The following is a 13556-nucleotide window of genomic DNA, read 5'->3' as shown; positions in this document are numbered from 1 at the left end:
GTTGTTAATTTGAATTTGACAGTGATGTAATCCTTAAAATTCCCCTCGGCATGAGAAAACAAGAAGATTGTTGGGCATGGCTGTTGACGGTCCTTAAGTATCAAATTTAATTATCAAATAAACAAAGAAAATGATCCAAATGAAATCAACATCTAGACTTAGGGTTTTATCTGACAGAATTCCACGAGTTTTGGTGTTTGTCTATTTCTGCAGGGGGTTATCAGGAAATAAGGAAGAAAGGCCCACATGTCGGGATTACATAGAGATATCAACGCACCGCGCAATTTTCTACCATCTAGAAGACAACAGAAGCCACGAGACCGAAGCGGAGGCGAAACGGGGCCAGGACCTGGGCGCCCGCCCAGTCTCCTTGGGCGCCCGCCCACCTGCCGAGCCCAATCAGGACTCTTTCTCTCGGGAGATCTCCACCGACCTATTGGATCCAGAATAACATAGTACCACCTCGCTTATCGACCCAAAAACGCATAGAAGGGGAGGACTATATAAGGAGACCCCCCTGTCCCCTGGAGAAGACATGAAGAAATTATCATAGAGACTGAGGGGTGCCCTCGAAGGAAAACCTCTTCTCTAATTAATATTTCTTTTTAGGCTTAGCAGTCAATGTAAGGTAGAAATAGATCTTCTAGTTTCTACTAGATTGAGAGAGATAGAGTGGAGGTGGAGATTGGAGGAAGCCCGGCCTGTCGGTGTGTACTCCAAGCTTGTACCTGCGGGATCAAGTTCTCCTAACCCGAAGCTTGCTCCTAGGATTCTTCAGTATTTCGACTTCTAAATTCTAGTAAGTTCTTGTTTTATTGTTCTTATGGTTTATGAGTTTACTTTAATCTCTTCGCGTAGAGTTTAGAGTAATCATTTCTGGCGTAAACGTGGTGTTTAGGCTGGGGTACTCATAGATATTCCCTGACTAGCTGGACCGTGGTAGTAGTGAGGAACGTGACAATTCCGAGTTACCTTTGCAGATCACATCTCGTTAGCAGGAAGGATAGGGTTTATAGGTGCGGGTCGAACATCCTTTGTGGTGTCTAGATTCCGTTAGCCTCCCCATTAGAACAGTAGATCATCCTTACCAAGGTTAGAAGGAGACTACGGTTGCAGTCTTCTCTATTTATCACTCACATCGAAAGACATTCTTTGTGCCTAAAGGGATAGTAGCAATAGATTTGGTTAGTCAGATGCACCCTTTCTCCCAGTGGTAAAAATATAAATACGATAACTCTGGATAACCTCCCGGGTGAAATGCTCACCGATATCCGTGCGCTTGCGGATCATTTCCTTATTGCGTTACCAAATATCAACAAGCATTTCTGGCGCCGTTGCCGGGGAGAAAGACGGTTTGCTGAGATAACTTTGAGTCTTGCTATTATCTTGTATTATACTTTTATACTTTTATTCTTTTATCTTTTTATTTTTATCTTTATGGATAACTCAAATTCCATATCTATTATTAAATTCTTTGCACCTTCGGAAACCAGCCATAGACCATGGGAGTCAACACGTCCTGCCCCTAATTATGATCTGTGTCCGGAGTTGATTGCAATAGGTCAAAACCAACCCTTTTCTATAGCTGAGGTCCTATCTTTTAATCAAGAAGATAATGCACTTTTAGCCACACCTAGGGAATCTGTTAATCTTTCTATAAATTCTGGTTTAGACCTAGCCCTACAAGACTATGTTTTTCCTAGATATTTTCACATTGGTCTTAATCATATAACCTTTGGTAGAGTCTTTCTTTCTTTATCTATTAGTAAAGGAAGGTATGTCTTCATTCGTGGACATCCTTCTTGTACTAGTCTTCATAGAATAATCTTAGAGATAGAGAAGGAATAATCTCCCAGACGAGGAAAGGAAGTTTCAATAGCCGATTTCCAAACATTTCAATCCCATAATTCGGCTATCCATCCCATCCTTGAGCTTAATAATTTCTACTATGCCTTTTCTCTTGAACCTCCCGATAATCCTATGAATCTCTCTAGACATCTCATGCATAAGAAGGAGGATCGAGAAGAGCAACATCAATGGATAGAGGGCATTAAAAATCCATGTGCTATCACCATTGAATGGATAGATAAAACAAACTTGAGAGACAATCCTAGAGGAATTTTAAGCATTCATGAAGAATCATCCTTGGAGTTTGAGAATGAGAGAAACAACAGTGAGCATGGAAGTTATTTCATAAATACCTCACCCAGTCCTTGCTCATATAAAACATCTCTCCAATCAATTTGTCTCTCCATCCTTACCACATTTGAGATCTCCAACCCCCTCTTCCTCTTTATTTATAAAAACTTTAAAAAGGCGGTTGTCGATGCATATGTCTATAATAAATATTGCAGATCTCGTTGAGTTGATCTTGATATAGATAGGTGTTGGAGGGGAAACCACTTCACCAACATAACTTGATGGTTTCCCAAGGACAAGCTTAGTGTCCTAAAACAAGCACTTATCAGATCATAACATGAGCTTCTAATTATTTGCAACATTGCCTTGTGTATTGAGCATATTAAGATAATTGTAGAAATATTCCTTCGGGTATTCTTGCCACTAACCTTTCCAGGATTGGAGCAAGAAGATCGGATGAATGACAAGCACAGGGTATGTCCAACCAACCATCACACAACATTGAATTAAATTCATCCAAACTTGAATTTTGTAAAATTCAAGCTTGGGGGAGTACTTTACATAAAAACATCTTTTGCCATGTTGCTATGTTGGTTGTCCTTACCTTTGAGACATGCTCAATTTGTTAAATACTAATTACACTACTTCATCTCCACTTAAGTAGATCTCTATAAATGCTCTCATGCTACCTTTATTTGCTTTAGTATATGTCTAGGTTTGAATAGTTTCATTTATCTCTTAATTAAGCATGGTGCTTAGTTTAGGAATGATGATCTTACTTCTAAGGGATTTTAAATTAAGCATGGTGCTTAGGTTAAAATGCCCTTCTAAATCAAATTAGACATGGTGTCTAGGTTGATTTTTAAGCCGATAGTATGCTATAGTAGATATGGGATATTTTGTTGGACTAACCCCTGCAGGAAAACTTTCAATATCAACCTGGGAAGTCCTGAGATAAACTCGCATCGGAGATGAAGAAAGTGACACATGAAGTTTAACAATTTGCACAAGAAAGACGTGGCTCATAAGAGATGATTCACGGAGGGTGCCACAAACACGATGCACAACCGCTAAGAAAGGAAAGCTTCCACAAGGTGATACTGTACCGTCACTCTTCAAGTAAGGTAACACCTTAAGGTACTTGACTATCGCTTTTATAAGCTTCTCCTTGGTTCTAGCATTCACATAAATAAAGAGACAAACATGTATGATTTATAACTCCAGATTAACCAACTCAATTAATTCAACATGTTTTGTCCTTTAATCTTTGTTCTTAGTACTACCTTCGTGATCCCGCACTCCTAATCATATAAGCTAAAATGTTGTACATTCAATCTTTGGAAGATATAAACAAAACATAAATATAGATAGATTATCTTTCCATTAGGTTGAGCCATCTGATCTAACAAATGTTTTAAATGCTACACTCATGATCCATCAACTTTGTCTTGCTCACTATGCTTAAGGTTAGAGAAGAACAAATACACTTTTGGTTTTGTTGGTGTTTTCCACCAACAGAGCCCATACACTTGATCTCTGCCTTGTCTCTATGAACAGGTACACTTCAAGCAAAACATGGAGGACTTTTACAACTCCCAGACTCCACCAAGTGAAGGACCTGGATCTATGAGCACAAACACACTGAGCAGGATATTGCCAACACCATACTTCGAACTGCTGGGCAAAGAAGAACATGGGTGACACCGTATCAAGAGGTGCAGACATCAAGGTCCACACCTAATCAAATGATGCACCTAAAGGATGAAGATGGTGGAAAGTCTTGTCCAGAAGACTTAAAATATTGGATCCTTGTCGGAAGAGGTCAACATCGTCGACTCAAGTCACCTTTCTTGATCAAGAAGGACGACCCTGGTGTTCCAAGCAGCGAGTGTGCAATCAATGGATACTCTTTTCAGAAGACACTCTACGACACCGGATCTGACGACAACATATTGGCCGCAGTCACTTATCAGCTCCTGCATGGGACCATGCCCCTACAACCAATATATTCAGCTCCAGATGATTTTCAGGTCATTGACATGGGAGAAGACGAATATGATCCACCCACCATCCCTGGAAGACCGTTCCTCAACACTATCAAAGCAATCATCTACATTGGAACCGGAGAAGTTCACATGTACTTCCCCTCTGAGAAGGTACGCAACTATTTTACTGACCATAACTACATAGTTGAAGACTCTAAGCAGGTCAGGACAAGAAGACGACGCAACCGCAACCAAGAGGAGGCAAATCATCAAGAACGGATGGGTAGACTACGAAGGAAAAGTGATAAGGACTGAAGTCATACAGCTTGAACAGAACTGTCCTGAAGGGACCGTAGCACCAAGTCAGGTGTGGAGGAAGAAGATAGTTATACACGAAGAGAGGCGCCGCCGGAATCACCGACTACGCCACCTAGCGAATCCCAGGACGACTGAGAAAACAGAGAGTCCCGTTCGGAGGACATAAAAATACCGAACGCCTTGCCAAGAGGTAAACTTGGTAGTTACCCTTTCCTTTCAATTATTCAATTATAATTTGCTTAGTTAATCAGGTTCATGCTATCTTGAAAAGAAAATAAAAATGTTAAATAGTAAGCCCCATGTGAGTATGCTCATGGCATAAAACCCATAAGTACATTCACTGTGGTGGCATAAAAATAAAATAAATAAGTTTTCATCTTATAATAAAAATATATATATAAATAATAATAATAATAATAATAATAATAATAATATATAATAAGTGTATGATCCTGCTAAATAAATAACATTTATTAAGGAAGCTCAACATGATGAAGGCTAGATATTTATGCTAACACTTAATTAGTTCCACAAGCTTTGTTGTCTATTTGAGCTCCACAGAATTTAAGAATCAAGAAGACTAGCAGACGGAGGACATTCTAATCGCTGTCAGAATGCTGCTGACTTTCAAATACACCTCTGTCACCTGCTAGCTACATCAAGAGAAATTACGTCAAAATTCAGCTTGAGGGAGAGTACCCCCATTTATCTCGCTAAGTATTTCTACCTATCTTTATACTTATATTATGTTAGAATATTAAAATACATAAACTATGAAAAACCAAATAAAGATTTTGTGCTTATATATATCTTTTGCTTAGTATGTTTAATAAATAAATAAAGTGGCTATGCTAATCTGAATCTTAATAATAAAACTCTAGCATGGATATGATGAATAGTTGCTCTGCCTAATTTGTAATTTTGAAGTTCTCTCTCAAGTTTAGACATAACTGTTATAATTTAAAGCTTGCTCTAGATCTAAACTTGTGGGATGAAAACTTGATCTGAAATCTAAGTTGTTAACGGATATGATATGGGAAGGTTGAGCTGCTGTTTATCTATTCCTAGAGATGCTAGAATTCTGGAGAATTTTATCTTTGAAAAATCTTTAAAATATTGCATGATGAGTTCCTGTATGATGAGTGTTTAAATTCCTACCACAGCCATATATACATGCTTGCTAGACTTTGAGCCACACATTTACTATTTACTGCTTATGAGCATTGAGTGTGGTCAAGCTGTGTAGACCCTTAGGAACTTGTCATGTGGTTAAATCAAGATTCACTTGCACGATCACTCATATATGCTACTTCTACTCCGGAAGTACCATCCACATATATCCATCCATTTCCATCTCCAGAATCACCTAAAAATATTCTACTCCTAATCCGGGAGAGAATAGTCAAAACATTTTCCTATCCCTGTTATTCCCTGTGAAATAAATGCTGGAAATATTTTGGTTACTACCACTTGCTATATTATCTCAAGAGATGAGTGCTCTAAAAAAAAGAAGAAAGAAAAAAAAAATATAAACGAGGAAATAAAAAGGGGCAAGTGCCCGAAACCTCGAAAGAAAGAAAAAGTGAGACGAGAGGTAAAAATAGACAAGTGTCCGACAGTAGAATTAGGGGTACAAGATACCCACCTGAGAGGAAAGAAAAAGAAGAGCATCTCATTCTCCTCATAAAGTTTCAAAAAGCAAGGAAGGTATGTATCCCCTCAAAAGAGCAAAAGTAGAATTAGACTTTCACCATTGTTATTACCATCATCAACATACACCATTCATTCGCCACACATGCACATCTTGATTTGACTTATTGACTTGTTTCTCTGGATCCATGGTTTGACTATGCAATAAATGTCTTGTAAGTATGTATTAGCTGTCTCCCACCTATGAGCTCCAGATATCAAGCCTTATTAGAGTAGGGTGAGAGAGAAGGCAATGTCACTATGCCTTATACCATAAATACCACATATCTTGAGAGAAGGCATATACCATCAATGTCTTGGTAAGGATCCAGAAATACCACAAAAGATATGAGAGAGTCATACAAGGAATCTCTGTGTTTTATTTGAAAATCTGCAAAAACCCTAGAGCTATAGCTGATCAAGAATAAGAGACATGGCACTTGGCTAGACTGTTCTATCTTTTAACTACTCAAGACAAAAGTGACGGTTAAACTACTCAAGACAGAAGTGACGGTTACAAGTCCCATGGTGAAAGGTAAAGTAAGTAAGTTTTAGTTCTTGACAGTTTACTCTAACTCAGAGATGAGATCTTAATTAAAAGCATGTGTACCGTCAAATCTTTAAGATATTGCAACAACTTCTGATCCACTGTTGAGTCTATCCTTGCTCAAGGACGAGCAAGAGATAAGCTTGGGGGAGCTTGTTGACGGTCCTTAAGTATCAAATTTAATTATTAAATAAACAAAGAAAAGGATCCAAATAAAATCAACATCTAGACTTAGGGTTTTATCTGACAGAATTCCACGAGTTTTGGTGTTTGTCTATTTCTGCAGGGGGTTATCAGGAAATAAGGAAGAAAGGCCCACATGTCGGGATTACATAGAGATATCAACGCACCGCGTAATTTTCTACCATCTAGAAGACTCCAGAAGCCACGAGACCGAAGCGGAGGCGAAACGGGGCCAGGACCTGGGCGCCCGCCCAGTCTCCTTGGGCGCCCGCCCACCTGCCGAGCCCAATCAGGACTCTTTCTCTCGGGAGATCTCCACCGACCTATTGGATCCAGAATAACATAGTACCACCTCGCTTATCGACCCAAAAACGCATAGAAGGGGAGGACTATATAAGGAGACCCCCTGGCCCCTGGAGAAGCCATGAAGAAATTATCATAGAGACTGAGGGGTGCCCTCGAAGGAAAACCTCTTCTCTAATTAATATTTCTTTTTAGGCTTAGCAGTCAATGTAAGGTAGAAATAGATCTTCTAGTTTCTACTAGATTGAGAGAGATAGAGTGGAGGTGGAGATTGGAGGAAGCCCGGCCTGTCGGTGTGTACTCCAAGCTTGTACCTGCGGGATCAAGTTCTCCTAACCCGAAGCTTGCTCCTAGGATTCTTCAGTATTTCGACTTCTAAATTCTAGTAAGTTCTTGTTTTATTGTTCTTATGGTTTATGAGTTTACTTTAATCTCTTCGCGTAGAGTTTAGAGTAATCATTTCTGGCGTAAACGTGGTGTTTAGGCTGGGGTACTCATAGATATTCCCTGACTAGCTGGACCGTGGTAGTAGTGAGGAACGTGACAATTCCGAGTTACCTTTGCAGATCACATCTCGTTAGCAGGAAGGATAGGGTTTATAGGTGCGGGTCGAACATCCTTTGTGGTGTCTAGATTCCGTTAGCCTCCCCATTAGAACAGTAGATCATCCTTACCAAGGTTAGAAGGAGACTACGGTTGCAGTCTTCTCTATTTATCACTCACATCGAAAGACATTCTTTGTGCCTAAAGGGATAGTAGCAATAGATTTGGTTAGTCAGATGCACCCTTTCTCCCAGTGGTAAAAATATAAATACGATAACTCTGGATAACCTCCCGGGTGAAATGCTCACCGATATCCGTGCGCTTGCGGATCATTTCCTTATTGCGTTACCAAATATTAACAATGGCATCATGAAAGAAATGGCTTGTTCACTGTTCGTTCTGCATACAGGATGTTGATTGAAACAAAGAAAAATAGAGAGGACTACCTTGAAAGTCGAGGCAATTGTTCTGATGTCCAAAGAATTCAGAATGAATGGAAACATCTTTGGAGTATGAAGATACCATCAAAAATCAAAGTTTTTTGTTGGCGTTTGGCACATAACTCTTTACCTACTGGTACTATTTTGAAGAACAAGAACCTTACAGCTACAGCGAATTGCAAGATTTGTGGGGCAGAAGAAGATACTTGGATTCATTCGTTGCTACAATGTAATATATCAAAGTGTGTGTGGGCACTAATGGATGAAGATTTGTTGGATTTATTAGCTTCATTACACTTCTCTGACCCAAAGCATTGGATTTCATATATATGCTGCAATATTCCAAAAGCTGATGGTGTTCGCATCTTGGTTACTTGCTGGGCCATCTGGTATGCTAGGAGAAAAGCTATTCATGACAGGATCTTCCAAAGTCCTCTCTCTATTATGATGATGACTAATCGCTTGATAGAAGAATTTGAATTTATTCAAGAAACTGATTTCAAGGAGAAAGATCACTATCAAAACAAGTCAACTCAAAATTTAATATCTCCTCAAAATGGTATCAGCAAGATTAATACAGATGCTGCTATTGACCGATCAGGAACAAAAGGTGTAGTGGCAGTTGTATGCCGTACTGATCAAGGAGAATTTGTTGCTGCAAGCGCTATGGTGATACCATATATAATTAATCCGGAAACACTAGAAGCAATGGCTTGTTTAGAGGCTCTCGCTCTTGCTGAAGATTGTGGAATCAAGAGTTTCATTGTTGCTTCAGATTGTCTTAATGTTATAAAAAACATCAGGGAGATGCCTCGATATCCTTATATGATGATTCTTCAAGACATCTATAAAAGATCAAAGTCTTTTAATTATGTGCAGTTTGCACATGAAGTTAGGATGTTCAATAGGAGGCTCATATGATTGCAAAGTTCGTATGTACTTTTGATTCTGGAAGATATATATGGTTTGAGTCCCCTCCTGTATCTATTTATGTAAACACTTCAAAGTGATAATATATATCCTACCTTCTAAAAAAAAAAAACCAAGGCACGGACAAAGCCGCCGCCGCCCGGCACCCATCCGCCGTGTGCTGGGACGATTCGATTGGTTTCAACTTTCAACCGCCGCCGGAGACAGATTGGTAGAAATTCATGGCGCGGCATGGCAGTCCCTGTCTGCCTGATGCCGCCATGGATTTCTACCAGCCCCAGCGCGTCGACTCCCACGGCAAGATGGACTTCATGCTCCTGAAGAACAAGGTGGTGGCCACGAAAGAGAAGGGGATGTACGACCCCGACATGCCCGCGATCCACCACCTGCCCTTGTCGTTCGCCAAGCACAAGGCTTTCCCCATCTCCATCGCCGTCGGCAACATAACCTCTACCTCCTCGACAGGCGGCTAATCGACCTTCGATAATGGCAACGACGTCTGCCGGAGCTTCGAGGCACTCGTCTACCGCCCACTGATCGTTCAAGAGCACGGGTGGGAGCGGCGCACTCTCCCGCCAATGCCGCCGCCGCCGTTCGTCAGGAACGGTTACGACAGAGACCGCAGCACCTGCGTCACATCCTTGGCGGCGGTCCAAGGCGGCCGCCGGCGGGGCACCCATATCTGGGTATCCGCCACGGGCGGTGGCGCTGCCGACGGCGCCTGCACCTACTCATTCGACACGCGGAGACGCGTGTGGAGCAACCCCGCGGATTGGTCCATGCCGTTCTGCGGCGGCGTCGCTCGCGGAGTATACGTGCCGGAGCTCCACAGGCTCTGGTTCGGCATCTCGTCCAGGGACCTCGGCAGCGTGCTCTGCGCGTCGGACCTCGCCGCAGCGGCGCAGCCTCCTTCTCGCAGGAGGATTGCCGTCCGCCGGTGCTGCACTAAGAGCTTTCGACGACGACATGGCAGGTTCGCCTAAGCGGCTGGCGCCTGCTAACGTCCCACGCCGTGCATCTCGGTTCTGGCAAGTTCTGCATTGCTAGGTTCTTTCGACCGAATTAGGCCAAACATCCACCGTAGTATTGAACTGTGGGACAACTGCGTCGTGTTTGCTGGCGTGGAGAGCTGCGACGGGAAGCTCCACATGGTGAAGCACAGCTCGGAACATTACATGCTCCTTGATGTTGTGCTTTAGATAATTAGATTTGGTGTATACTAGCTGTAAGCCTGTAACAAGGTTTTTGGTGATCGACTGCTAGAATAATTTAAAAAGTTACTAGGGTTGGCTTGCTCTTGCTCATGACCTGATTCTGACTCGAGTACCTGACTGACATATTCTTGTTCTGGTGAGTGTTAAACAGCACGTCTTATCTTGCTAGTCATCTTCGTCATCAATCGGTTTGCTAGTAATCTCAGATAGTGTCCTTGTGACGACAAACATCTTATTACCGATGGCGACGTCATCTACCATTGAAACAATATGGTAACTAATTCTGAAATAAATTCAAGGTTTAAACCGGAACAATTTGCATTATCTAAAAAAGCAACATACTTGTTGGCAACCAAATTGGGCCAAAGTAAAATTTAAATTGGCAAATGATAGTTTGACCAAAACTCTACAAAACGACAAAAGAATTACCAAACTGGTTTTTCAACGGGATAAGACCACCCTAGTCCTTACAAAATGTAAGGAGTACAGTATATGGCCGGTTGAGATACCTTACAATCCAAATATCCAATCTTCCTTTTACATCTATAATCTACAACTCTTTCATGTCCTCTTCGAACCCTATGTTGTTGTTTATTGCTTGATTCGACGATCAAGGATAGCACCTTAGGCTTACCGGCCGACATAGGACAACCTGATGACGTACTTGCCCCTATAGGGTCTCTCGAGCTTCGACGATTCCTTTGCGTCACGCAAGCACGTTGGTTGATTATTTTTTGGTGGTTCGCTCATAAACCTCACCATTCACCATGAAAGTGTGATATTCTCGCTAAGTTCTTCGGCCTGTGGTGGCCCAATCGGACTTCAGCCCAATTCCTCTACGTGGTCTGTTTGAGGTAACGTTTGCCCGGCTGTATTATGAGCCAGGTTCTAGAAGAAAATGGGCCAACGTGTTCACGGCAGTAGGAGAGAAAAGGCCGCAGGCTAGTAGAGAGTAGGGACACACTGCACTACTGAAGGCCGCCAGATAGAGCTAATGCTACAAAACACAGGCAGCCTTTGTCCAAATGACCAAACAAATCATGCTAATGCTACCCGGCTGATGCCCTCCCTTGTGACTTTTTGCCTTTCTGTCCAGTCCATGTCCATGAGCATTGCTTTTCCCCTTGCTGGTGGGTTCTGCAGTGAAGCCGTGCAGGCAAAGAACTTGGACACAAGGACGCCTGTGCTTGGTTGGATCTGCTGCTGCCTCTGCCCTCTTGTGTTCTGTTCTCGAGGAATGCACGTTGCAGTAGCTTCCTTTACATCAGGGTTTCAGTTTAATCCTCCAACTCCAAGCCTCGATTCTTTACTGATCATTGTGCCTATCTTAGCTTGGTACCACTATAACTTTATTCCCCAAAATTGTGTGAGCCCGATTGGTTCTGCAGGACCAGCCTTGGAAAGCGAGGCTTGCATCTGTGACTGTTCCACAAGCTTAGGAGCCAAGCAAGGGTGCCCCAGCCTCTACCCCAAGTATCTGATGCCTTGGAGTAGACTGCTAGACTTGGTACCCTTCTTTGATCGGTCTGTGCCATTTACTCGTTGTCTTCTCTGTGATATCACCCCTGCAGGATTTCAGTGAACCGGCACCAATTGTTTCAAGTTAAACTCATAAAAAAAAGGAAATTGTTTCACGTTTTCAATACCCTCTTAGGAAAATCCTGTGCTCTCAATCTGTTAAACATACTGAAATTGTCAATGTCTTCAACTTTTCAATGCCAGAACTTGGTAATTTGGACGGCATCTTTCACATGTTTGAGTTTTGACGACAAAGTAAGGTGGGAGCACAGCTGCTACGTACTACCTCACCAAATCCACGCTGCGTCATGGGAGACTGACGTCTAGTTTGCTGCACTGGACTTCAGTCTTCAGAGTCCTTTGGAGATATAGACGACAGGGCAGGCCTGCTGGTGCACCGAATGCGATCGAGGACGGCCGGCTGTACTGGCTACTCCTTCCTAACCCGGGCCTGTGATATTCCTTTCGTCCCGGGAGTAAGCTTACCTGCACGCATTTTGGTGACCTACCGAGCTGTCACATTCCTGTTCGTTGCTTAACCAAATCTGCTGCTAATCAATGGCTGGTTCGGTCACAGCCCCAAGTAGAAATCATTGCGAGATATTCCAAAGTTTTACTGACTTGGATTGTTGGATACATGCATATATAGCCCCACCATTTTGTTCTTATGTTCTTTAATTATTGATGACAGCAAAGAATTATTTTTAAAAAACATCATTGACGTCGAGAAGAAGTCGTTGGGAGCTGTTAGCGTTAGGAGGACGAACGCCTGCACGGTGGTGCTCTAGCCTTTAACCATATTGATGCCACGCCACGAGAGTTAAACTTCAGGTGCATTCGGAATTTAACTCAGAATTTGTCAGGGTTCGTGCCGAATTTGAACGGCTTTTCTTAGAGCAAATAGAAATAGTACCATATTGTCCACCCACATGAGGTACCAGTCATATGCATCCTATATATAATCAGCTCATAAAACCCAATACAATACAACAATTATCGATCCCACCAATTCTATTCTATTCTCTTACAAATGTAAATCAGAATCCGCGTTTAGTCCAGGACCTGATTCCAGTCTCGCCGACGCTTGTCGTTACGGTGCTCTTGCCTTGACGTCGATCGGTGCCATTAGAATAACAGCGACAGGAGCTGAGCTTATTCGGTGGCCACACGGCTGCTCAATGGCACGCTCGCGGTGGTTGGCTTTTAGGTGCCCCGACCGGACCCGAGTTTGTTATGCATGCTAGCGATTATTATTATTATTATCACTTACTCTCAAGTGCTGTACCACACTTTCCATCGATTCATCGAAGCAAAAAAGACAGGCTACTCTTGTCCCCCTATGCCCTTGGCGCCATTTGCCATCCGTCTCTCTGCAATGCACGGCAAGGACCATACCAATCATCCCCTATAAGAAAAACCTCTCCGGCAGCCTAAACGCTTTTCTGTTCGGCGTAGATGCTAGGCTCCAAACGATCACCAAACGCCATCGCCTCCATGCATTCATCCACCACCACCCCTCCCCAGCACAGCACTGGCCCAACACATCACGTCGATCGCCGTGACGAACCTGAAAGAGCTCGCGCCAGCGGATGCGGATCGCCACGACCACGACCCGGCGCTCCGAAACTTCCGACGCGCTAGCCGCTAGGTGTCCGTGTTCGCTGACAGGCCGGGGCTTTGGAAAGTTTGGAATCGGTGGCGGCCGGGCCGACACCGCGGCGGCAGCCGGCAGCACACCAACCGGACC

This window comes from Sorghum bicolor, chromosome 4 (genome assembly GCF_000003195.3).
Source record: "Sorghum bicolor cultivar BTx623 chromosome 4, Sorghum_bicolor_NCBIv3, whole genome shotgun sequence".
Lineage (NCBI taxonomy): Eukaryota > Viridiplantae > Streptophyta > Magnoliopsida > Poales > Poaceae > Sorghum > Sorghum bicolor.
This window is presented reverse-complemented; position numbering follows the sequence as displayed.